Here is a 24,964-nt window from a genome sequence, read left to right as displayed (position 1 = left end):
TTGCACACGATGGGCTGCCAACTAATAGTGCACCACATCCTTGTAGATTGTATCTGTTATACGGAATTGCGTCAGAAGTTTAACCTACCATGCGAACTATTCTAGATGATCACGTAATGTTGTTATCTTATGTTTTACGATTTCTTAGGGCCGACCGTCTACATTGAAGTATTTGAATTACTGTAGTTTGGTGCCCGGGTGGTCACCAACCACGCTAACTTGAACCAATATCTGTTTCGGTTCCGTCTGGCAGCTGTTGACCTGTGCGTCTGCGGGGAGGTCCAGTCAAATGAACACCTGATGTTTCACTACCCTGCTGTGGGGGGGGGGTGACAGGGACCGGCTCACCCTGGAACTTAGAGATCAAGGGAAAAATTGGCCACTCACAAGCGGCGAGACAATGTGACGACAGCCGCATTGTCGGACCGTGTGGGAGTTCCTAGATCCGTAGTTTACTTAAGGGAAACACTCTTACCGCATTGCCTTGGGAAGGTAACCCTGAGTATGGCTGACTAGCAGCCAATTATTATGGTTCCAAGTGCTATAAAATGATGGACAGGTACTTGCTGGCATTCAGCGACCTAGGCGTGGCAACGAATTGCTGCCAAAATAAATTTTATTATGGATGTCATATATATTTTTAGTAGTTGACGGGGTGCGCCTACCCATTTTAGTAAATATATGACAAGTGAGCGGTTGGGACACGTAAGCCAATGGTGTATGGCACCACGCTTAGTCCACTAACACTGTTAGGTAAGCTCTAGGAGCTATGTTAGGATACTGGTTGCTAAACTGTTCGAGGCTCAGTTGCCGTTTGTGCCACAGACATTCGGTCTTATACTTTAGGGCAACGGAATGGCCAAACAAACCAAACAATACTTAGTTTGAATTCAAATTGATTTGAATTACTACTAATTGAGGTATATAATGTGATATATATTTTTTTATTACAATAAATATATAGTTCCCGGTTCGATGATAACGCGGAAGCCAAAAAAAGGTTTTTGCCCGACTATTCTCTGGTTTTTTTCTGTTTATGCTCCAGAACCATCGTAAGGTGGTTCTGGAGCATAAACAGAAAAAGGAGCATAAACAGGAGCATAAACAGAGCATATCATCCTTCAGAGGATGATATGTATGAATGTAAATAAACTTCTACAGTCTCAGGTGGACCGTTCCTGAGATGTATGGTTAGTTGAAACCCGACCGCCAAAGTATACCGGTATCCACGATCTAGTATTCAAATTCGTATAAAAGTAATTGCCTTTATTAGAATTTGTACCTTAGTATCCTCGACTTCGAACGTACGTTTTTCGCCCAGAAAAATATTCATGAGAATAAGACGATAACGTTATGAAGGTAGCTACGATATAGTCGGTCGAATTATAAATGCATCGGTAGATGAACAAAATGTTAAATCGATTGTCGAGACAATCGGATGATGAGGTTTTACGTGGATATTTGTGGGTATATTATCGATATCGCCTACCTCAATTTTTTTACCGATTTTGTAATCTATTTCGACTTAAATCTGTTTAAAGCAAAAGAATATTCTAAAAATATTTTCAATTAATTATCGAATACCTACTATCCGATATCATTCTTCTCATGCGAATCAGACGTTTTGGAAAAAAATTATATTTCAGTTATTGACTGTTTTTGTTTTTCCGAATATAGCTGTTAGATTAGAAACGGTTCATTTTAAAAATTGAAACAAACTTATTACTAGAGTTTAAAACCCGATTAAAAACAAAATTAAGTTAATATTTAAAAAAACCGCTTATCAACAATTGAATTCGAAGCGTTCAAGCGCTTTCGGACTTAAATTACATCTTCAGGAACTTTCATATTCATCCTATTTGTAATAGCAATTAAAACTTCACATGTTAATTATAAAAAATCTTGATAATCACACAACGTCTGAGACTACCAAATTGACAGGATTACGTTGACATAATTTTATAATATATGACGATCAACTGTTATGTTTTAAGCAAATATCACGATTTTTTTATAATTTGCATGTGAAGTTTCAATTACTATTACAAATAGGACGAATATGAAAGTTCCTGAAGGTGGAATTTAATTTTGAAAGCCTTTAACGCTTCGAATTCAATTGTTGGTAAGCTGTTTTTTTTTTGTATATTAACTTTAATTGTATACTTATACCAACGGGCCATGCTTAACAAAATTATTAAAAACAAAATGCTCATCTTTTGTTTTGTTAAGCCGGGGTAAATAAAATATAAGGTTTTTTTTTTTTTAACCACTCAGGGGCAACCGGTAACCGCCTAAAAGATGTTACCTCGGGTGGCTCCAAGTGACGTGGCGTCGACTAGCCCTCCCTATTATCAGTGAATGCCTGGCCTGTCATCGGGGTCCCTTCCGGTTCATACGAACATCCAGACTTCCACTTCTCGGTGCCGTGATGTTCATCTCCTGTAGGGCTACCCTTCCTGTCTCTACATCAACTCAGGGTCCGGGTATGCACCCTTCGCATACCCTCCTTGTTTAGCGCGTATAAATATAAAGTATTTAATTAATAAATATTTTACTTTTAAATAAACACTTAAAATACCAAATTTTAACAAAATTATTTTATCTTAAAAGCAACCAATTTCTATTTATTTCATTGATATTCTATTAATAATAAACGGACTCGGCTACACAATCAACAGGTGGATTGAAAAATACATTTTAAAAAATCTGATTCTGCACGTATAATAATGAGACTAATTTACAATAACTCTTCCAATAATAACAATAATTTGAAGTTATCTCTAAAACAACAAATCCTTTTATAATTAAATAGTCTACATTATTACATGATCGTTGCGTACGTTTCCTGTAAGCAGCAATTATTAAAAAAAGTTTCAAATATTATTTTCAACCATTACATTTTATCGTTTATCTTTAACTACTTTACATATTCTTTTACTTTGTTTATTTAAAACAAATGTTCCAGAGTTTTTAATGAAAAAAGTAGTCATTTCTGAAGAAAATAACTAAAAAGAAAAACGGTTGATAACCGAAAAACTGGTGGTTTAAAAAGTTCAAACTTGGCAAAGACATCACCGTTACTGAGCAGTTATTTTGTATTTCGTTCGTATTCTTAGTATATTTTTTTTTTTTAGCATTTTACTCTTGTGTAATTCATGTTAGGTTATAAAGCAATTCTTTTGAAGAAACATTTCAGAAATTGTATGAGATTAAGCATAAATTTACAGAAATGTGACTCTTGTACGATAAACTAATATTTCGATTATTTACCGTTCTGAAGCGGTGTGATTTTAAGTGTGATTTTAATCATCGTCAAAAATATATCACCAGTAATTAGAACATTTATTTATCTCTTTAAATTCACTCGGATACAATATTGTACAATACGATAACATGTACATAATGAAAAGTGAAAATTATAGATAGAATAAATCATTTCTAATAATACACATCAAACCAGCTTTCAAAAGTAAGTACTGTACTTGAGTCGAAAACAGGATTAATGATAAACGTAGAGTAATCAAACAAGAAATCATAATTTACATGTAAAACTGTATTACTTAAATACCACTCAAAGTAGAAGTTAAATAATTTATAGGAAACAAAAATATTCTATAAATCAAATACAAATACAATAATACTCACCATGTTCAAGACATATTTCATATAATAAATAATACAATAAATATCTTTTATAATAACATTACTTAGAGCAGCGATCTCCAAACATTTTTGATCGTGTACCCCTAAGATGAAAATAATTATAAGCTGTACCCCATATAATGTAATACATATGTATTTTTGTGTGTCAAAAATAAAATTATTTATTATTTGTACTAGTTCTTTAGCGTACCTCCTTAGGGTAGGCCACCTTCTCTTCTCTCTTTTTCTGTTTAGCCTCCGGAACCACCGTGAGGTATTACTTTAGAGGATAATGTGTATGATTCTATATGAAGTGGTGTAGTCTTGTACAGTCTCAGGAGACCATTCCTGAGATGTATGGTTAATTGAAACTTAACTGCCAAAGAACACCGGTATCTATGATCTAGTATTCAAATCCGTATAAAAGTAAGGAGTAGGCTACCCTGGGATAGACTTATCCCACTTCGGAGACCACTAGCTTAGAGGAATAAAAAAAAATATCCAAATTAAAATAATTAATATACTTTGTTAAAATCATAGTGATCATTTACAGAAAAATCCTTCAAATATCTCGTTGAATAAAACAAAATTTCAGATTATTATTATATTTTATTTTAAAATTTCGAGTACAACTTTATTATAGTACTTTTTTTTCTTTTTTTTTTTTTTTTACCGATCGGATTTAGATCATTAAAAATAATTTATTATATTAAATATTTTCTGATACTGAGTACTGTATCACCGGAACTTATATGTATTTCAAATTTCAAGCGTACTTTGTTATGATTTTTTTTCCCTGTTTAGCCTTCGGTAACTACCGTTTAGATAATACTTCAGAGGATGAATGAGGATGATATGTATGAGTGTAAATGAAGTGTAGAGTCTTGTACATTCTCAGTTCGACCGTTCCTGAGATGTGTGGTTAATTGAAACCCAACCACCAAAGAACACCGGTATCCACGATCTAGTATTCAAATCCGTGTAAAAATAGCTGGCTTTACTAGGACTCGAACGCTGGAACTCTCGACTTCCAAATCAGCTGATTTGGGAAGACGCTTTCACCACTAGACCAACCCGGTGGGTTGTTAATGATTCATAATTGTTTATGATTTATCTGTTGCATTTTATGTTAACTTTTTTCAGTGTTGTAACTGAAGCTTTGTTAATTTTAATAAAAGATAAAATAAGCCAAATCATTTAACTACGTTGAAAAATTTGGAAAATTAATATTAGTTTTTATCTTTTAAAATAGAACTGTTCAAAATTTTTCTAGTTTTTTTATTTTTCCAAGGGTTTTTGGAGTAGAATAAGGTAAGAATATTATAGAGATAAATATAACAATTACGATTGTTTTTTATATCCTCAGGTTTTTCTAAATTACTGGAAAAATATTTTGTTTTAGCTTAAAGAATTTAACAAAATTAACTTAGTTTGGAATATTAAACCAAATTTTTATTTGAAATTACAAAAATAAATTATTTAATTTATGTAAAGACAAATTGAAGTAGAAATATGTCGCTGCTACATGAATACAATAAAAAAAATGCTGACAACACAGTTGCAGGACGTTTCCGTCACGTGGATTTTTTCTGATGCACTGCATACACACACAATTTAAAATATTTAGCATTTTATTTAAATATAATACTTTTTTGTTTATTTAATTCAATGATTCTAACTAAAGTACGTGCGCATAACGTATTTCATTCACGCGGGTGTGGCGGTACTAGCGGCCACTTTAAATATTTTTTTACACTTTAAAAGTTTTTCCTTTATTTAATTCTACCGCTCACCTGCGACATCAGAACATAGTTAAAAAAAGACTGCAGCAGTTGTACGTCAGTGTTGCACTAGCGCTCCTTGTGATAAGAACGGGGTAGTATCGATACAGTATACCCACTTAGGCGCTACTTTATTTAGAGAATTTTTTTGGGGTGGGAGTGCGATTTTGCAAAAAAATATTTTTTGGAATTATTTTTTTATTAACAAATGTGCCTAAGAAAAATACAACCTTAATTAGGCGAAATCTCGAGATACTGAGGGTGAACTTGCTTTACAGCCTCATCCCCTAAACCTTTTAAGTTGAAAATTTAATTTCATCAATTCCCATATATAGAAGTAATATGACCAAATTTGGTCAAAATCGGTGGAGTAATTCTGAAGATATAAGGAAATTTAAGGGGCGACACCGAACATACACACGTACATACAAAAATCCGGAAAATTTCCTTTTTGGTAAGCTCTATCGGAAAAACTACAGAAATTCCTTTTTGGCTACTAATATCTGCTATACACTACAATATATTGAAAATATGTTGATCGGGATTAAAAAAAATTAAAGTGGTGCGGTCCCTTTTAATTAAGGACCTTTATGGTCCATATACTGACCTTAATGGACCTGTATATAGGTATACGGATTGATGGGATACATAAGAACTACTTTATAGCCCACGTAACTCAAAATTTTAGTCAAAGCGTAGGTTAAAATTTTTTCAAGTAATTTAATACCCCTTTAAGTAGGTAAGATGCTTCCTGAATTATGTTTGGTTTTATTCAAACCCTCATAAGGGTGGAGGTAAAAATACAGTTTTCTCTTTTTTTGCCATTTCTAAACTCAAACTCAAGTTCTTGAACTTACTACATGATTCCATTTTATTAGTATGTCATTTCGGTTATGTTTTTGAGCAATTTATTTAGGGATGTGGAATAATAAGGCTGATTTGTTTGTCTTTTTTTCATCAGTTATCGTTTTGCTTGATAACTTCAGACTTTATAACCAATTTTTACGAAATTTTACGATGATTTCTGAGTATGGGGGTCACTGATGCCATTTAATCTTGGTAAAAATTAGTCAACTGTGCAAAAAATTGTGGAGATACAGTTACCATGGGTCCCGTAACTTCGCCAGGAAAGTTGTATAACTCTGCAACGATTTTCAATTCTAATAAGATTAGACTTTTCATTTAGCTGTCATTGAAAAAATTTGTCATTTAAATATTCAATCAAGTTATATCGGAATATTAGAATATGCGGATAAAGAGATTTAAGAGAATTTTATCTATATATTTATAAAAATGAATGTTTGTCTGTCTGTATGTCTCTTATGCCTTCCTAAACCATTCATCCGATTGCAATGAAACTTTGGTGAATTGTTATGCGCACGCCCGCGAAGATTTCTGAATTAGTTTGGACCCGTTAGGTGGCGCTAGGGTCGAGATATTTCGAAAAATTGTATTTATGGTCCGATTTGGCTGATATTCAGAATATATATTAGTTACGTGAAAAAAAAAATTTGTGCAAAAACTATACTCGCTAGGTGGCGCCGGTGTCGAGATATTTACGAAACAAACAAACAAATACACAAACAGACTTTCTTCTTTTATATATACCGTATAAAAGGCAATGATCGTATGTGTACCCGCTGTAGACTGAAGAACTACTGGACCGATTTACGCACGGAGAAAGGGAAGGGGGAACGGGAAAAAGAGGAGAGAGGGAAAAATTGAAAGGTTTATTTTGTGAAATTCCGATATGTTCAGTTTATAATGTTTTATCAAACTATAGATATATACTATAGATATATAGATATTCTCAAATCTAGCAATAGCGAAGCATTGCCGGGTCTGCTAGTACTTTTATAAAAAAATTAGGAAATAATAAGTACATAACTTGCCCTAATTTCGTCCGATGAACTTAATTATTTCAAAGTCTGCTCTACTTCGGACAGTTCTCTTACTTATCAGAAAATTTTTAATGAATTCTGGGCAATCGTTAGAAACTCTCAATAAATCAAATACACAAACAGGAGAGGTACTAAGAACGGCTAGGATGTTTAAGGATAATTTCTGTCTCTTAGTGTACACATAATGAATTGATCAATTAGATTACAAAAAAAAAAAAATTATGTTAAATTCCGTACTAATAAATTGATTTTAATATTTAAATATTATTAAAATTCATAAATATGAATTTTAAACTGATTAAGAATCAGAAATCAATTTTAAATTTTTCAAGAAATAAATAGGATAAAATAGGAACCAAGCAGCCCCTACCCTTAGTTATTTGAAGTAAAACATTTGCTTCCTGAAGTAAAACAAATGCCTAAGGCATTTTTTGTTAGCATTCTTATGTTACCAAAAAATGTCTTAAATAACTTTTCAACTGTTAGATATAGAAAAATAAGATTTATTAAATATTCTTACTTCAAAATGATATATATATATCGCTTTGAGAACATTACACTCCAAGAATCAGGGGAGCTCCTAAAGGGATGCAATTCAAAATAGTAGGCTAGCAACATATTTTAATGTGCATTAAGCAAAAAAATGCATTCTGACGCAAAAAGCTTCAGATTATGCTATTAAAACCGAAACGTGGCCATTTAATATTTTTCACAGCCAGTTTCAAAGGTGCATCATACCCCAAGTGGGTGGTCTCATACCAAAAATCCATAGTTTTAAGAGAGGAGCATTTGTTAAATTTTAATTTTTTAGCATTTCAATGTTGGTAGTTATTTAAGAAGTACTGCAATACGTTTTTGAAATTGACTTTGAACAAAAATAAAATGACCGCCAATTTGGTAGGGTTTTAGCGGCCCGATAATTTTTCGTGAAAACTTTTGGTTTTTTTAATTCACTTTAAAATTATCGTAACAACCCTACCCTTTCCAATTTAAAAGTTTTGGGTTGTATCCCTTTGGGGGCATCTAGATGATTGAAGGATCTCATAACGAAAACTAAGTCGTTTCGAAGTAGAAACTTGATAAATTTAATTTTTCTATGTTTAACTTTTAAAAAATTATTTAAGAGTGCCATACTATATTTACTCGCACGAACTCTCTATTTCATGACATTTTTTATTCATAAAAAACAAAATAAAAATAATTACAATACAAAATAATAGTATTTATAATTATATAACAAACCAATAGTAATGTAAAATATATTTATGAATTTTTATAAATTCATTTATGAATTTTTCATAAGATGGATCTCCTTTTCTTTTTGCCAGTTTTACTCTCTCTCTCTCTTTCCATATATATATATATATATATATATATATATATATATATATATATATATATATATATATATATATATACATATACTGGTATAAACGAGTACATAAAATGTTCAGTAGATAAATGAAATTCTTGATTCCATTTCCCGTCAATTATTTTATACATAAATCCAATTTCCTTTTTCATTCATCTCGTTTTTCCGTACGACCACCTCTTTACTGACATGGAGGGTAAGCCTGTAACTGACGAAACTTTTAAAAACTTGGTATATCCGAAGAATTAGAAGAGAAGAAAAAAATGAATGAAATGAAATGAATGATTATTTATAATTATGTCCAGAAGATTTTTATGGATATAAATTTAGTAGAGAAAAGAAATTAATATAAATTTACAAATAAATAATTTTAAAAAAGTAAATAATTTTATTATCATTAGTGTAGAAGAAAATTTAATATATATAATAATATATATATATATATATATAGAATAAGATGTCGTGAATCATTCATAATCATCGCCCAGCAAAAACTACTGAATATAAATTGATGAAAATTTGTATACACGTTCTTCTTAACTAAGAAAGAAACTTTTAAAAATTCTGAATTTAAAGGATTAAAATTGACTAACAATGAAATATACATTTTTTTTTAAATTTATCATTAAAAAATGAAGATATCAACTTGATCTTTGGTGAATATAATCTTCATGTGAATATCTAAAAAGTAATTTCTAGATTTTTGGAAATTCGACTTCGAAGAGGAGAATTCGAAGAGGTGAAGAAAAGTAAAGTTTCGAACAATTATTATAAGTTTTCCCCATTTCCAACAATACTAAACGAGATATTTACTAAATTTTGGCTTGCAAGTACTCTTCAGATAAATATCTAAAAGCGATTCTCGGGTTTATTTAAATTTCAATTTTTTTAAGAGATGTGACTATGTTCAGCGCGGTGATTTAACCAACATAGCCATTGCCAGCCAATGTTGCTGTATGTGCTACGCTACTGGCTACACCTACCTTCGGTTACTTAACTAAAAAACATAAAATAAAACAAAAGTTGACCGTGACGGGAAACGCAAGAAACCAAATAGAACGGGTGAAATCGCGACGCGGATGCTAGTATTATATGTCAAAAAAACATGTGTATACATACATTTAAATAAAATATTAAATTCGAATAAAATCCATAACAGGTAAAAGTCTTAAAACAGCATCTCAATAAAATGAATCTGTACACCTTCAAGGTAATCTATACAATTTAATAAGTTTTAGTAATATTATAATGATTAAAAAAAAAAAATATTGTAATACGTTCACTAATGGCTTAATATGTATTATCAAAATATATCTATTTTTCTTCTTTTTAAAATCAAATCTCAAATATTTTTTAAATTATTACTGTTATATTTATAATTTTAGGATAAAAAAGTTAAAATCTTGCATTAAATAAACGAAAGATTTATTTATGAAAATATATAATACACTATACTACAGATCGAAGTTTAAAATTGTGTAATGTAATTTCATTATTATGTTACCGCACAAATATTTATGGAAATAATTTCCATTTAATTCATTCAGTAACATAATCACTACGATTTCAGGGAAACTTGACCTGATAGAAAATATACAATCGATCATGTGCCATGTGACAGAAAAAAATAGTCTCTGTCAAGCTTATCAGGGGTAGTAAAGGATATAGTGATTTAAAGATACCTTTTTACCGAGTCAAATATATTTTTATGTATTAAATCTAAGTCATATATCGAACAGCATTACTTTCAGAAAACCTAACAATGAACATTTTCTTGTACCTCGGGTGGTCTTTATTCCTAGTAAAGGCAGTTACTTTTATACGGATTTGTATACTAGATCATGGATACCGGTGTTCTAAGGTGGTTGGGTTTCAATTAACCACACATATCAGGAACGATTTATCTGAGAATGTTCAAGACTACATTTCATTTACATACATAAATACCATTCTCATTCATCCTCTGAATTAATTACTTGAGACGACTTCAAGTAATACCTTACGTGGTTCCAGAGGCTAAACAGAAAATGAAAAAAAAGCTGGTCTGTATATCGCATTAAGACGTTTAGTGTTAACGTAATGTTGACGTATTTATCAAGTTTTTAAGACGTATGTTAGGTTTTATATTATTAATTAGCATAGTGATATTACATTTTAGGACATAAATTGTGATAAATAAAATGGTTTCAAACTTTACTTCCAATTTAAAAGGACATATCCATTGCGTATCTTAGGTAGAAAGGAATAGCGAGAGAGAGAGAGAGTGATCGAGCGAGAGAGAAAGAGTGAGAGAGAGAGAGAGAGAGAGAGATTATCTAACTCTCTCTATCTCTCTTTCTCTCTCTCTCTCTCTGTGTGTGTGTGTGTGTGTGCAATGTGTAGGTGTGTGGTTGCACGCGCAAGCACCCTCCCCTAACACAGACACACACACTGTATATACAGAGTCTAATAAAGTATGAGAACCTTGAAATAATTATTCAACAATTAAACATAGAAAGACGAAATTTTGTAAAATGTTCCTACTTCGAAACGATTTTTTTTTATGTATGAGACCGCCACTTCACCAAGCCTATAAGGAACTCCAATAGGAAGTAACTCGAAAATGTTAAACAGAAAAAGTAGAATTCTAACATAACATCTTAAAAAGAATTGAATAAAAAAATTGAAGGAACATTCGGCTATAACTCTAGCCAAGATGACAGCTATTTAATGTTTTCACAAAGTGCTTTACATTACCTCTTACATAATTGCTCAACAGTGAACAATTAAAAAAAAAAAAAAAATTGTAAAATACTCAAACTTCGAAACGATTAAATTTCGGTATGAGAACACTATCACTGTCAAGTCCCCATTGGGGATAACTCATACATTTTAAATGTCAAGGGTAGAGTTGCAATAGTTCTTTTTTAAAGACTTGAAACAGAATTATATTTTGACATAAAAGATATAAAGTTATGGAAAGCTTAAATTAGAAAAGCTTAATTAAATTAGCTTAATTTAAAAGCTAATTAAATTAAAAAGCTTAAAGAAAGCTTAATTAAATTAGCGGTTATTTAATTATTTTACAAATAGTTTCAAAATTGTCCTACAGTTCACCCCAAGCAGTGATCTCATATTACAAAGGCTTGGGGGGTACCGTGGACTCATAACGAACGTTTCAATGTAGAAATATTTACTAAATTCAATTTTTTTGTGTTGAACGGTTGAAAAGATATCTAAGAATCACCTTATACTTTAAGAACACTGTATATTAATTTATATAAAAGTTTATAATGTATAATGCCGCTAACTTTGGAAGAGGTTTGCCTAGTTTCAGAGGTTAGTAGCGCGATAACCTACACGCATTTCTTCTTATTATGCGATGAACTTGTGTAGAGCTATCGACTCAAATATCAATACTCGATATCGTCTAAGAATGTTACGATTAAATCGTTTTACGTATGTAATATTTTTATTTCCAGATCTCTGTAAATACCGTTTTAATTTAATTGTACAACATTTTTTATCATAATTATAACAATTGCAACAGAAATTTTTGAAAAAAGTAATTCATTTTTATCGGTTTTCAAATTATAAATTTCTTATATTATAACAATATAATAATAAGTGATTTAATAATTTAAATTTCTCTGAAGATATGGAATAAACTTAACGTAAATATTAAGTAGAGAAAAGATATTTCCAAGGATATTTCAATTACTTGTCATGGTGAACGAACGGACGACCACAAATTGCTACGACATTTATTACCGCACCGCATTGTTTAAGAATTTCTTCATTTTTACATTAAAACGTTTAAGTTTTGTTTTCAAAATCATTATGAAGTAATCCAGACAGAAAATTTCCATTAAGATAATGAAACACTTTATAAGCCTACACACATCCTCGTCTTTTTTGTTTTGTGTTTGAAGAAAACTTTTGAGTTAAATATCAGATGTCATTATCTTAATGTTTAATGCTTTAATTATGCTCTCTTCTACTATTCTTTCCTGGAAGTAGCACATCGGTATACATTAAAAATATTTATTATTATATGCACGCGTTTGTACGCAAGAGAATGAAAAAGTAGGGGGAGAGGAAAAAGAGAGAAAGAGAGAGAGATTGAGAGAGAGAGAGAGAGACAGACGGACAGACAGTCAGACAGACGCAAGCAAACATAAATAAATGTGCAGTATAAAGCTACTTGGCTAATTGATTCACTAACCGATACAAATTCCAACCCGTAAATATATCTGGAAGCCTAAGATCGAAGTACTAACTCATTCTTCGATTCCAGAACTAACACGATTTTGACTTCGTGAGACAGAATTGTAGGAGAATCAAAGAACTGAAAAATACTTTTTTTGCCATTATTTAAACCGTTTGTCAAAACAAGCGGCAACCTCTCTTGGGGGAATAGCCCCAATTTTTTTTCATCTATTTATTTACTATTATTTAAAATAAACCTAGTCAACATACAAGAATGTAGCAAAAAATCTATAGGATCCTATTAATGAAGTTGTCGAATGAAAAGGGTGATAAAATAAAATTAGTTACGTTCAGAACCATTCGTGGGAGCAGCCTATGTTATTTTATTACATAAAAATATTCTTCTTATGATGGCTTTGAAATAAGAAGAATGGAAAAAAACTTGAAAATCTTTTTTTGGGGAATGATGGTAACCAAAAGAAAAATAAACCGCGATTAATATTTTCGCAATTTAAATCTAAGGAACCTTTTTTCTTTTCCCTGTTTAGCCTCCGGTAACTACCGTTTAGATAATTCTTCAGAGGATGAATGGTATGTATGAGTGTAAATGAAGTGTGGTCTTGTACATTCTCGGTTCGACCATTCCTGAGATGTGTAGTTAATTGAAACCCAACCACCAAAGAACACTGGTATCCACGATCTAGTATTCAAATCCGTGTAAAAATAACTGGCTTTACTAGGACTTGAACGCTGTAACTCTCGTCTTCCAAATCAGCTGACTTGGGAAGACGCGTTAACCACTAGACCAACCCGGTGAGTAAATCTAAGGAACCTGGTTTCAAAATAATGTTTTGACTGTTATTATATGGAATAGACACAAATTATAACAAATAAAGAGTCCTTTCTCTGAAAAAAAAAATAGGAATTTCTTGCATTTTATCGTACTAAAATAATGGAAATTAACAATAATTTTGGAATTAACTAAAATCAGCACAGTGGTTAAACAAACAATTCAGATGGATTTTTTGATATAGGAGGCCTCTTAGAGAGAAATAGTTTGACAATTTTGGATTGAATTTGTCTTGAAATTCACGGAACCGTTAATCGAATTGTTCTATTGGTCTACACCACTGACTTTATAGGACTACCTTCTAAAAGTCCGTTTGTTCCTTAAAAAACGAACGAATATAACGATAAAAGATATTTTTCGTCACGCCGAAAGACGGAGGTAGATTTCACCGGTGCTAAATAGGGTATAAAAAAGATTTTCACCTTAAAGTTAAGAAAAACGTCAAATTTACTTAATGCGACATGGTTGCATGTGAAAAAAAGTTTCACATGCTGTAGCTTAGAGGGACATGTGTGATAGGGCTCTCTCACTTCATGCCTGCCGCTGATGCTTTGTGGTTTTCGCCAATCCATTTATTGACTGCAGTGCTTATTTGCTCTTTATCTGAGTCAAGAGAAGGAGTGCTGAATAGCTGAGGCAGACAGCCCCCAGCTTTGCCAATTTGTCAGCCATTTCATTACTATATGTTACCGATACACGGTCGACCGGTATTATCTTTTTATAAGCGTAGACAGTTACCTAGTGTACTAGAGAGTAGTTACCAACCTTTTCCGTTCTCCATATATTTCAGAACATTACGGCATTAGTAAATACTATTTAAACAAGATAGTTTAATCTAGATGAACTCGGAATCCTGATGATCAGCCATTCTCAAAAAATGATCAATCGTTAATAATCGTGGATTGAATAATTCAAAACTAACAATCCTTGAAATCGAAAATAAAATAAAATACAATTACAATACCAGGTCGGATCAAATCTTTAAATTTTACTTCGATAATTAAGTAACTAACTAGTCCATAAAAATTTACGCCTATCAAATTCCATCTGTAGTATGTTTTTCCTGTAGTATTTCCTCAGGAAATTTCCAAAAATGGAGAATCTGTTAGAAGAAATAAATATATCCTTTAATCTGGTCGGTACACAATGTTACTTAGATCACGTCAGGAATGAGTAGATATGTTACTCCAGGGATAAAAAAGGGTACACTTCAGATTAGTTTGCATGGATCAAGGGAAATCGTGAAAAACCTGATAAGATAGATTTTAAAAATAATATTATTATAATTAAAGTAAAAAAAATAGGTATAGGCTTAAAAAATAGGTATTTTTTAAGCCTTTATTAATCGTTTAAAGGCTTCGTTTAACACGAACTGATATTAAGATGACATGTACGTAATGTCATCACCCTAATGTAACAATGACATGCCATAATACCAAATATAAAAATAAAACTACAAAATAATTTACAATTCAGAAGGTGTTAATGAAAAATTATTTGAGCGCATGTTAAACTGTAATTGAAAATATGTTAATGAACACGTTGAACACGGGATTCAAAAAATTCAGTCTTAAAAAAGGCATTTTAATTAATATTATTTAAAAATTCATCAAAAGAGTAATAAATTACAATATTTTCTAAAAAAAAGAACATTTTTTTAATTGTAAATAAATCAGTAGGAAGATTTTTAAATGTTAAATAATCTATTAAATGTTTTAATAATCTATTTAAATGTTTAAAAATATTTAAAATCTATAAAATAATTTATTATTCCTTCTATTAGACGAAAGAATAATAATGCCCTTTCTGGTAAGCCGTAGAACAAAGTTGCATGAAAACAACTGTGTTTTCCACTTTGATAGAAGTGGTTATAGTTATTTTTTAATGAATAAGTGATTATTATTTTTAGTAAAGATAACACATTCATTGATATAAAAAAATCTGGCAATACAGTTGATCTCCGTTACACGGCTAAAGCCGCGTGTCAGGAAAATTCTACTAGTGTAGGTTGTTTCTGATGCACTCAGATACACACACAATTAAAAATATTTATCGTTTTATTTAAATGTAGTATTTTTCGTTTATTTAATTCAATAATTCGATCTAAAGCGCGGGCGCATACCGTACTTAATTCGCGCGGGTGTGGCGATACTAGCGGCGACGGTCAGCACTAATTAAACTAATGTAATTTCATACCTTACATAGAACAAATTTCGCTTGTACGGTCGGCAGTCCGGTGTAGCCGCGAGACTTAACGCACCAAGTACTGAGTCGACTGGGCGATCAAGTTCGAGATCCGGCCAGATCGAGTTACCTTTTTATGCTTTAAATATTATTTTTTTAAGTCTACCGTTCACCTATGACGTCACAACATAGCAGAGACTACAACAGCATTTTTGGGATACGGGTGCGATTTTGCAAAAACGTTTTTTTGTAAATATTGTTATTGTTTAATCGTTAAGAAATGTGTCTAAGAAAAATATGCCCTTAATTAGACGAAATCTTGTGATATGAGGGCGATTTTGCTCTACAGCCTCACTCAATCGACCTTTTAATTTGAAAATTTAACAACATCAATTTCCCATTACAGAAGTAATCTGACTGATTTTGGTCAAAATCGGTACAGTAGTTCTGGAGATATAATATGATTTAGAGGCCTACACCGAACACATGTACATACGAACATTGACATCAGGAAAATTTCCATTCGGTATTTTAGTTTTTTAGTTTCCTTAGTTGTCAAAACGTCAAGATCCGGTGAAAACCGCATATGTCCAAATCGGACCGATTACAATAATTTTCCTTCTAGAGCTACAGCTCTATCTAGACGGGAAAATAAAATATAGATTAATATTTATAATTTTTTAAATGTTGATCTACAAGATTATAATCTAAAATATATATTTTCTTTCTCCTGTTTAGCCTCCGGGAATTACCGTTCAGGTATTACTTCAGAGGATGATATTTATGAGTGTAAATGAAGTGTGGTCTTGTACATTCTCAGTTCGACCATTCTAGAGATGTGTGGTTAATTGAAACCCAACCACCAAAAGAACACCGGTATCCACGAACTAGTATTCAAATCCGTAAAAATATAACCGACCTTCTACTAGGACTTGAACGCTAGAACTCTCGACTTTCAAATCAGCTGATTTGGGAAGACGCGTTCACCACTAGACCAACCCACGGTTATCTAAAATATATCTATGATCCAGATTAATTTAAAATTCAATATTACTTGAAAGTAACTAAAAATTCGTATTTATAATAAAATGATCCTTTCTTTTTCGTACATATGTCATTTACAAGCACTAGGTTGTTTATATGTAATATGTATATATAAAATTATATATATATAATTATTTAATTTAATTTCATAATTAATTATAACTTGTTTCATTCCATACAAACACACACAACACAACACACACACACAAACGCGCGATGTTGTGTAGTGAGTACTTGCTTATAAATAATTACACTCTATTTTCTTGTACAATTATGTCTAAACAGTATTTATTGTATATACAGAATAAATGTAATAAAATTTATGTGTATAAAGATGATAAAATATAGCTAGAAAATTAATGATGTTAATAATTTGAAATTAAATGTTAGTTAGTCAGTAGCATTAGTCGGTTATACTCGGTAATAAATTGCAATCAAGAAAACGTTTTCGTGAATACAACATGTATCTATCTATTAAAACATGCGCATGCACTCTCAAGATAATAAAGTATATCTAATTTTTTCTGTCCACTTAAATATGTAATGAGTTTTTAGTTAATAATATTGCCGATAGATGCCGCTTTATTTTTTCATTATTTTAATTTTATTATTATTGTTGTTATTTGTTTGGATTTAAGGTAACAATTTATTTATTTATATATTTTGAATGAATTATAAACATTTTAATAAATCATTAATATGACTATGAAGACGGTACTTCATTATTTTTATATTTATTATTAAAATAATGTATATATGATCAAAAATAACGATAAGTTAAATAGGAAAAAAACCAATATATTTTTATTTTTGTAGTCCTATATATGAAGAATAATAAAATTATTTAAATAATTATTTATTATATTTAAAATCCGTAAACATATAAACAATAAAAACAAAACAAAGGAACGGGAAATCGTGTATAAACATAACATGTATGTATACATACGTATTCTAAGATGTGAAAATTTGTTCGGTCTCATAAAAAAAAAATAATAAACCGTTATAGACCAATTAACACGTTTTTATTTTATTTTATATAACTCTGTGAGTTGTATTAACATATATCATGTTATTCATAGAAGCGGAAGGTCGTTATAAAATATACTTACAAGAATACTAAATAATTTGTTATGTACCTTTTATGTAAGTATTCCCACACAAATGTGTTGACTTCATAACAGTAACAATAATAGTACAAAAAAAAACTATATACATGTAGAATCTATTTATTTATTGTTACCGTATATTTTTTTATATTTTATTTTATAACACTTTAGAAGTACTACTTGTCAAAAACCAAGTAGCAAACCGGTTTTTTATTGAATCTGACGAACTAGTACAATATTTCCTTGTAATAAATAAACCGTTAAAAAAAATGTTTTATACGTAATATCTTTCAATAATATTCCGTTATTTAAAATTTAATTGTTATTATTCAACATTAATGGTTATTTTCAAAATATAAACAAAATATATTAATTGATTTGTACCCCTTATTAGTATATTGTTAAAAAAAAAATACTGTATTAAATATAATGTGTTAGATTATCATGAAATAATAGTGAATACATTAATAATAAATGAATTAAATAAAAAATCCCTTTCGGCACGCTGGAGGTAGATTTCACCGGTGCTAAGTAGGGGATAAAAATATTTCCATCTTAAAGTTAAAAAAAAATTCAAATTTACTCAATACGACAATGGTTACATGTGAAAAAAAGTTTCACTTGTTTAGCATACGAAGAACCACATCTTTTTACAATTCCAGCTATATTTTGGTCATCCCTTGCCGTAAGGATCGGTCATATCAAAAATTGTTTCTGACAAAGGTTTTAGGTAATTTGTAGAGGACTAACGACCATTTTAAGTCGATTCGATACTGTGCCTATTAAGGGAGGTATGATTTTTTTTGTCTTCGAAACACCAATCTTTCCACCCCTGGGTCAATTTTTGGTGATATAAAAAAATTTACTTACATAAGTTTTAGGCCCTTATCCAAACAACAGTAGGAACTTTAAATGAATTCGATATTTTACTTAGTAAGAAAGTTATAACGATATTTTATTTTTTCGAAAAATTGCCCCATTTCCATCCCTATGGACCGATTTTTCCCATTAACAAACTTAATGAGAAGATTTTGGGTCGTTATATTTTATTTATCAATTTGAAAGTGATTGACGCAAAATTCCGGCAGTTATCGTGTCCACAAGAAAGTGAAATATATATATATATAAATAAACTTCTGAACTGACGTTGGTTTTGTTGACTGGGGGATGTGAAACGCGAAGATAGGTCAAAATTTTGCGGAAGTTGAATCATGGTACTCATAACAACAGGTAGCTATCATATGAAATCTATCTAAAATTTATTTGCCAGTATACCATATAAATAGATTTAACGTGCCAGATAAAAAATTTGATTTAAACATAGCCAGCCCGTCTAGCCAGAACCTGGACCCTCAATGCCCAGGTCAGTCTAGGCAAACCCCGGAGCCAAATCAGGGACTTCTCGAAGCCTCCCTGGGCAACGGGACCTGCCCCAGGACCGGAGAGCTCGCTTCGCTCGCCAATCCCGTGTTGCAAGGGGACGGCGCCTTGGACACCCGCTCGTTTCGGTCGTCATTCCCGTCTACCCAAAGGGCTCCCCCTGGACCCCTGCACTGTTCGTTATCCTCATGGTTGCGAGAATAATACTAATAAGTAACAATCAAATTATTAAGGTTTTATGGAAACCTGAAAAACAAATTAAATTACAAAATACAGAATAATGGTAACTAAAGTACAGACACCTTTGATGACGATATATTATAAACGAATATTTTTTTCCTTAATAAATATCTTTAATTTACAACTTCACTCTCCTTGAGGGTGAAAAAGTCTATACTATTATATAAAAATGAAGTAGTTTTAGTTTGTTCAGTATAAACAAAAAAACTACTCGATCAATCACAACCAAATTTTAAAAATATTCATTATTTCTTCACCTCCAAGGAGGGTGCAAATTTTAATATTTTAACCTGCAAGGGAGCTAGGGCCTGGGTCAGAACGAGGATCTAGGTTAACATTTTCCATGGTAAATACGAATGTAATCTGAAAATTTGATCGGTTGGGTCTTCGAGAATTTTCGAGATGAATATATTTTAAAAAATCCCAGTAGTGCAAAAAACATAGGTAAATAATTAGTTCCGATTAATCGGATATTTTTTTTGTTTACCAAACAAAAAAAACCCTCTTCTTCTTTAAATAATAGTATAGATATAGATATTGTGTAACGTAAATTCAATTTTATTGTTTTTGTAATAGTAGCCATTCTACTGAGTCGGATCATTCAGTTCATACCCATCTCAAACAATGATAGAGACTTACAGTTCACAATTCATTAATTCTGCTTCATCCGGTAAATCTTCACTACTACCACTACCGCTACCGCTACCGCTACCACTACTACTAATACTACACACACACACACACACACACACACACACACACACACACACACACACACACACACACACACACACACACACACACACACAAACAACACACACACACACACACACACATATATATATATATATATATATATATATTAAGAGATTTTTTGAGATAAAATTTATCTAAAAACTTTCTCAGTAATGCCAAGAAATATGGGTAAAAATTGGGTTGCAATTTGATAGAGTAGTTTTTTTATTTATCCGGAACAAACAAAAACCAAACAAAAACTCTTCCCTCTTTATATAATAGTATAGATTTCAAAACATTTCAGATTTCATAAGTAAACGTGCACTGCATAATTTTAAATAGAAAGCGTTTATATTATTATTCTTTTTTTTTTTTGTTAAATTATTTTGGAATATGAACTGAAAAAGGATTTATTTATTTAATATGAACTTGGGAATTAATATTTATTGAATAATTACACTTATACCACGGCGGCAGTTATTCAAACATTTTTGGTCCTCCGACCGCGGAGGAATATGAAATTTGAAGAATCTTCATATCCAACAAATTTCATATCACAAATTTTTATATCTACATCATCATTATGTAATATCTTTTTTAATTATCTTACATTTAATTTAAGTTATTAATATTATTATGGAAAAGGAGCAATTATTATGGCAAAGAGGGTCAATAAAGGCCTTTATAACTAGAACTGGCACATTAACTGACAAATATGACCCTTCACAAGGTGATAGTCACACCTTGCAAATTAAGTTAAGGAATCTTCTTGGTTTACAAGGCAAATATGACATCATTCAATCAAAATTTGAAATGAATTTTGACGATGATGTTTTATCATTGGATCGTAAACAAGTCGAGGAAGACTTGTGTATTATAGAGTGCAAATTATAACAGTTAAAAAACGACAATAATAATGATAATAATAATAATCAAAAATCATCTAATCAAGGAGTTATTTCAAACACAACAACTACACAAATACAACTACAAACTATTAATCTATTGCCTTTATTTAGAGGTAATGTTTTAGACTGGCAGAATTATTTTAATATAATTAATGATTTGATACATACTAGAAATGTTTTAATCAATATTCAAAAGTTACATTGCTTGCATCTTCCTTGAAGGATGAAGCTTTAACTATCATTAAGAATCTGCCAATAACAAATGAAAATTATATAATTGCATTAAAATTATTAAAGACGTATGACAACAAATATATAATTGCATTTCATAATGGTGATCATATTTAAAGGTCAGATTTTATAAAAAGAGAATCTGTAGATACTTGATCTAAATTTATTAATGAAATATCCTCATATGTGAATTCGCTTGAAGCATGCAACTTCCTGTTAATACATATGAATTTATTGTCGATCAATTTCTAACATCAAAATTGAACTGTAAAACCTCAAGATTATGAAAGAAGAAATTGTCAAATCAAAGGTTTCCCACCTTTAAAAATTTTATAGAATTTCTTAATTCGAGACGACAACATTACGAAATGTAACGTATGGGACCGCTTGTGCAACATAATTAGCCACAAGATCTTTAATTCAGATAGCAAATGAAAATTAAAAAGATTTTCCATTAGCTTGTAAAGCCATTCGAAATGATTTTTATGTTTATTACCTCATAACAGGTTCAGATAACTTAAATGAAATTATTCATCTAAAAATTATTAAAACATTATGGTTTTCCACTTCATAAATGGTTCTCAAATAATCACTTCATTTCATCTTCTGATCAAAATTCTTCCATTCCTTCAAATCAAGAACAGAATTTACGTACTTTAGGAATTTTATGAAATAATTTTACAGACACACCACTTTTCCAAATTACTCATTCTAATGATTCTAAATCCACACTAAAAGAAACATTCTTTCTATTATAGCAGGTATGTTTGATCCTTTAGGACTCATTGATCCCATTCTATTTTTATTATAAACATTTTATGAAATTACTGTAGCAACCTAAAATTGATTAGGACGAAATATTACCTTACATAGTATTAACACAATGGCTCAATTTACACAATCAGTTGCATTTGATTGAGTCAATTAAATTAAGTCGATACATTAAACCTAACAATGGTAGTAAGGTTAATTCTATTCAAGTATACGGATTTTCCGATGCCTCCGTAAATGGTTATGGCTGTTACATCTACATACGAACTGTATTCGCCAACCATACAATTTCATCTTAGCTGCATCGATTTAAATAAAAATTAGCTTCCTTAAAACAAATAACATTACTAATACCTAAACATTATGATTGTTTACTATTTAATAGTTTGTTATCGAAGGTAATTAATGCCTTAAACGTACATTTTGAAGAAATATATCTACGGATTCTACAGTACTACTATATAGGATTAACGGACAATCATCTAATTTGAAAATATTTGTCAGTAATAGAATATCTGAGATTCAACGAAATACATCAAATGCTAATTGGCATTACGTCAAATCTTCTGAAAATCTACCTGATTTATTATCTCCAGTTGGAGTTGAACTCCAAGTAAATTACTTAATATGTCACTTTGGTGGCATGGTCCTTATTGGCTTTTACAATTTTCATCCCAGTGGCCAAATAATAATAATATTAACTTTAATAACTATAATATGAATTCTGAATGTTTAATAGAAAAACGCAGAACTATTTGAACATAATTTGAATCTGTTGTTGCATTTGATACACAGAAAGATTTTCATCTTTAGACACTTTAATTCGCACATTTAGTTTCTGTTTTAAATTTTTTCGCAATGTTAAACAAAATAAATCGGAAAGAATAGTTGGTTCCTTAACTATAAAGGAACTAAACCATACTGTTAATTTTTTTTTTTCATCAATCACAAGACTTACATTTTAGTAATGAAATTATCAATCATAAAAATAATCAAGTTATTTCTAATCAAAGCAAACTTATATCACTTGATCCATTTTTGGAAAATATAGGCTTACTTCATGTAGGAGACAGATTACAACACTTTGTACTGCATTACCATGTTAAACATCCTATTATTTTGCATCCAAATGCAAATATCACGAAATTAATATAATGCTGAACACTTGTGACTTTTGCATTCTGGTATTCAACTAACGCATCATTCTTTACGTCAGAAATATTGGATCATAAATGGTAAGAAAATTATTTCTTCTATCATTCGTAAATGTATGACATGCTTTCGATTTAATCCAAAAACCCAGGTTCAACAGCTTGGTCAGCTACTATCTTTCAGAGTAATCCCTTCCTGACCATTCTCTACTTGCACATAGAATACGGCGACGGTGGTCTAATTATAATTAATCACGGCGAGCACAGGTCTAAGATCTTGATTAAATCTTATATCGCACTTTTCATATATCTCACTACTAAAGCTATTCATTTAGAATCAGTTTCTGACTTGATTTCACAGTTGTTCATGTCAGCATTTAAATGATTTATATCACGTAGGGGTATCCTTACTCAAGTTTTTACTGATAACTGTTCCAACTTCAGTTACGCCAAAAACATCTTTTATGATTTATTTCACCTTTTAAATTCAGAAAAACGAAAATTTTTCAGAATTTTTTAAAAGTTTTTCAGTTTTTTTTTTGTCAGACATTCAAGCATTTTCATCTATAGAAAGTATAATCTGGTCATTTATTCCTCCCTCTTCTCCCCATTTTGGTGGTTTATGGGAGAGCACAATTAAGAGCGTCAAATATCACATGCGTTGCGTAATAGAAACAATCCTTAATTTTGAAGAGTTATGTACGGTTTTAACTGAAATTGAAACCTTTTTCAATTCCCGTCCTATTTTCGTTATTTTCCAAGATCACAGAGATCCAGAACCTCTATTACCAGGATACTTTCTCATTGATTGTCCACTCACCTCTTTGCCTAAATCCAATTTCCAAAAATTTATGCAATCTATTTGGAGACGATGTCTAAAGACTATCTACATTATTTTCAAAAACGCAATTAATGCTATTTTCCTTTTCGTAACCTTTGTCTTGGAGATTTAGTATTAATTACCAACGAAAATTCCTCACCCAAGCATTGGAAACATGAAATTGTCACCTAGGTATATCCGGGTTCTGACAACCTAGTCAGAACCCGGAAATACTCGTACAGTTAACGGTCAGTTAAAAAGACCTGTGCATATGTTTGTTACCAATCACTAATGATTGACTTAAATTATATTTTTTAAATAAATAAAGATAACATATTTTTTTAAATGATAATGATATTCTCATTGATTTAATTATTTATATAATATTATTATTGTAATGTCATTTGATTTGTTCTCTCACAATATAAATATTAATATACTCATAATTATTGTATTACTACGTTTATCCTAATTTAAATATTTATATTAATATAATTGTGTTTTAAAATTTATGTTGCTTTTACACTCCTAAACAATCTTTCTTTATTTTTCCTGCTTAGCCTCCGGTAATACCCTTACAGATAATATTTCAGAGGATGAATGAGGATGATATGTATTAAATGAAGTGTAGTCTCGTACAGTCTCAGTTCGACCATT

This window comes from Lycorma delicatula, chromosome 10 (genome assembly GCF_047948215.1).
Source record: "Lycorma delicatula isolate Av1 chromosome 10, ASM4794821v1, whole genome shotgun sequence".
NCBI classification, from domain to species: domain Eukaryota; kingdom Metazoa; phylum Arthropoda; class Insecta; order Hemiptera; family Fulgoridae; genus Lycorma; species Lycorma delicatula.
The sequence above is the reverse complement of the archived record's forward strand: the minus strand, read 5'-3'. Positions refer to the sequence as shown.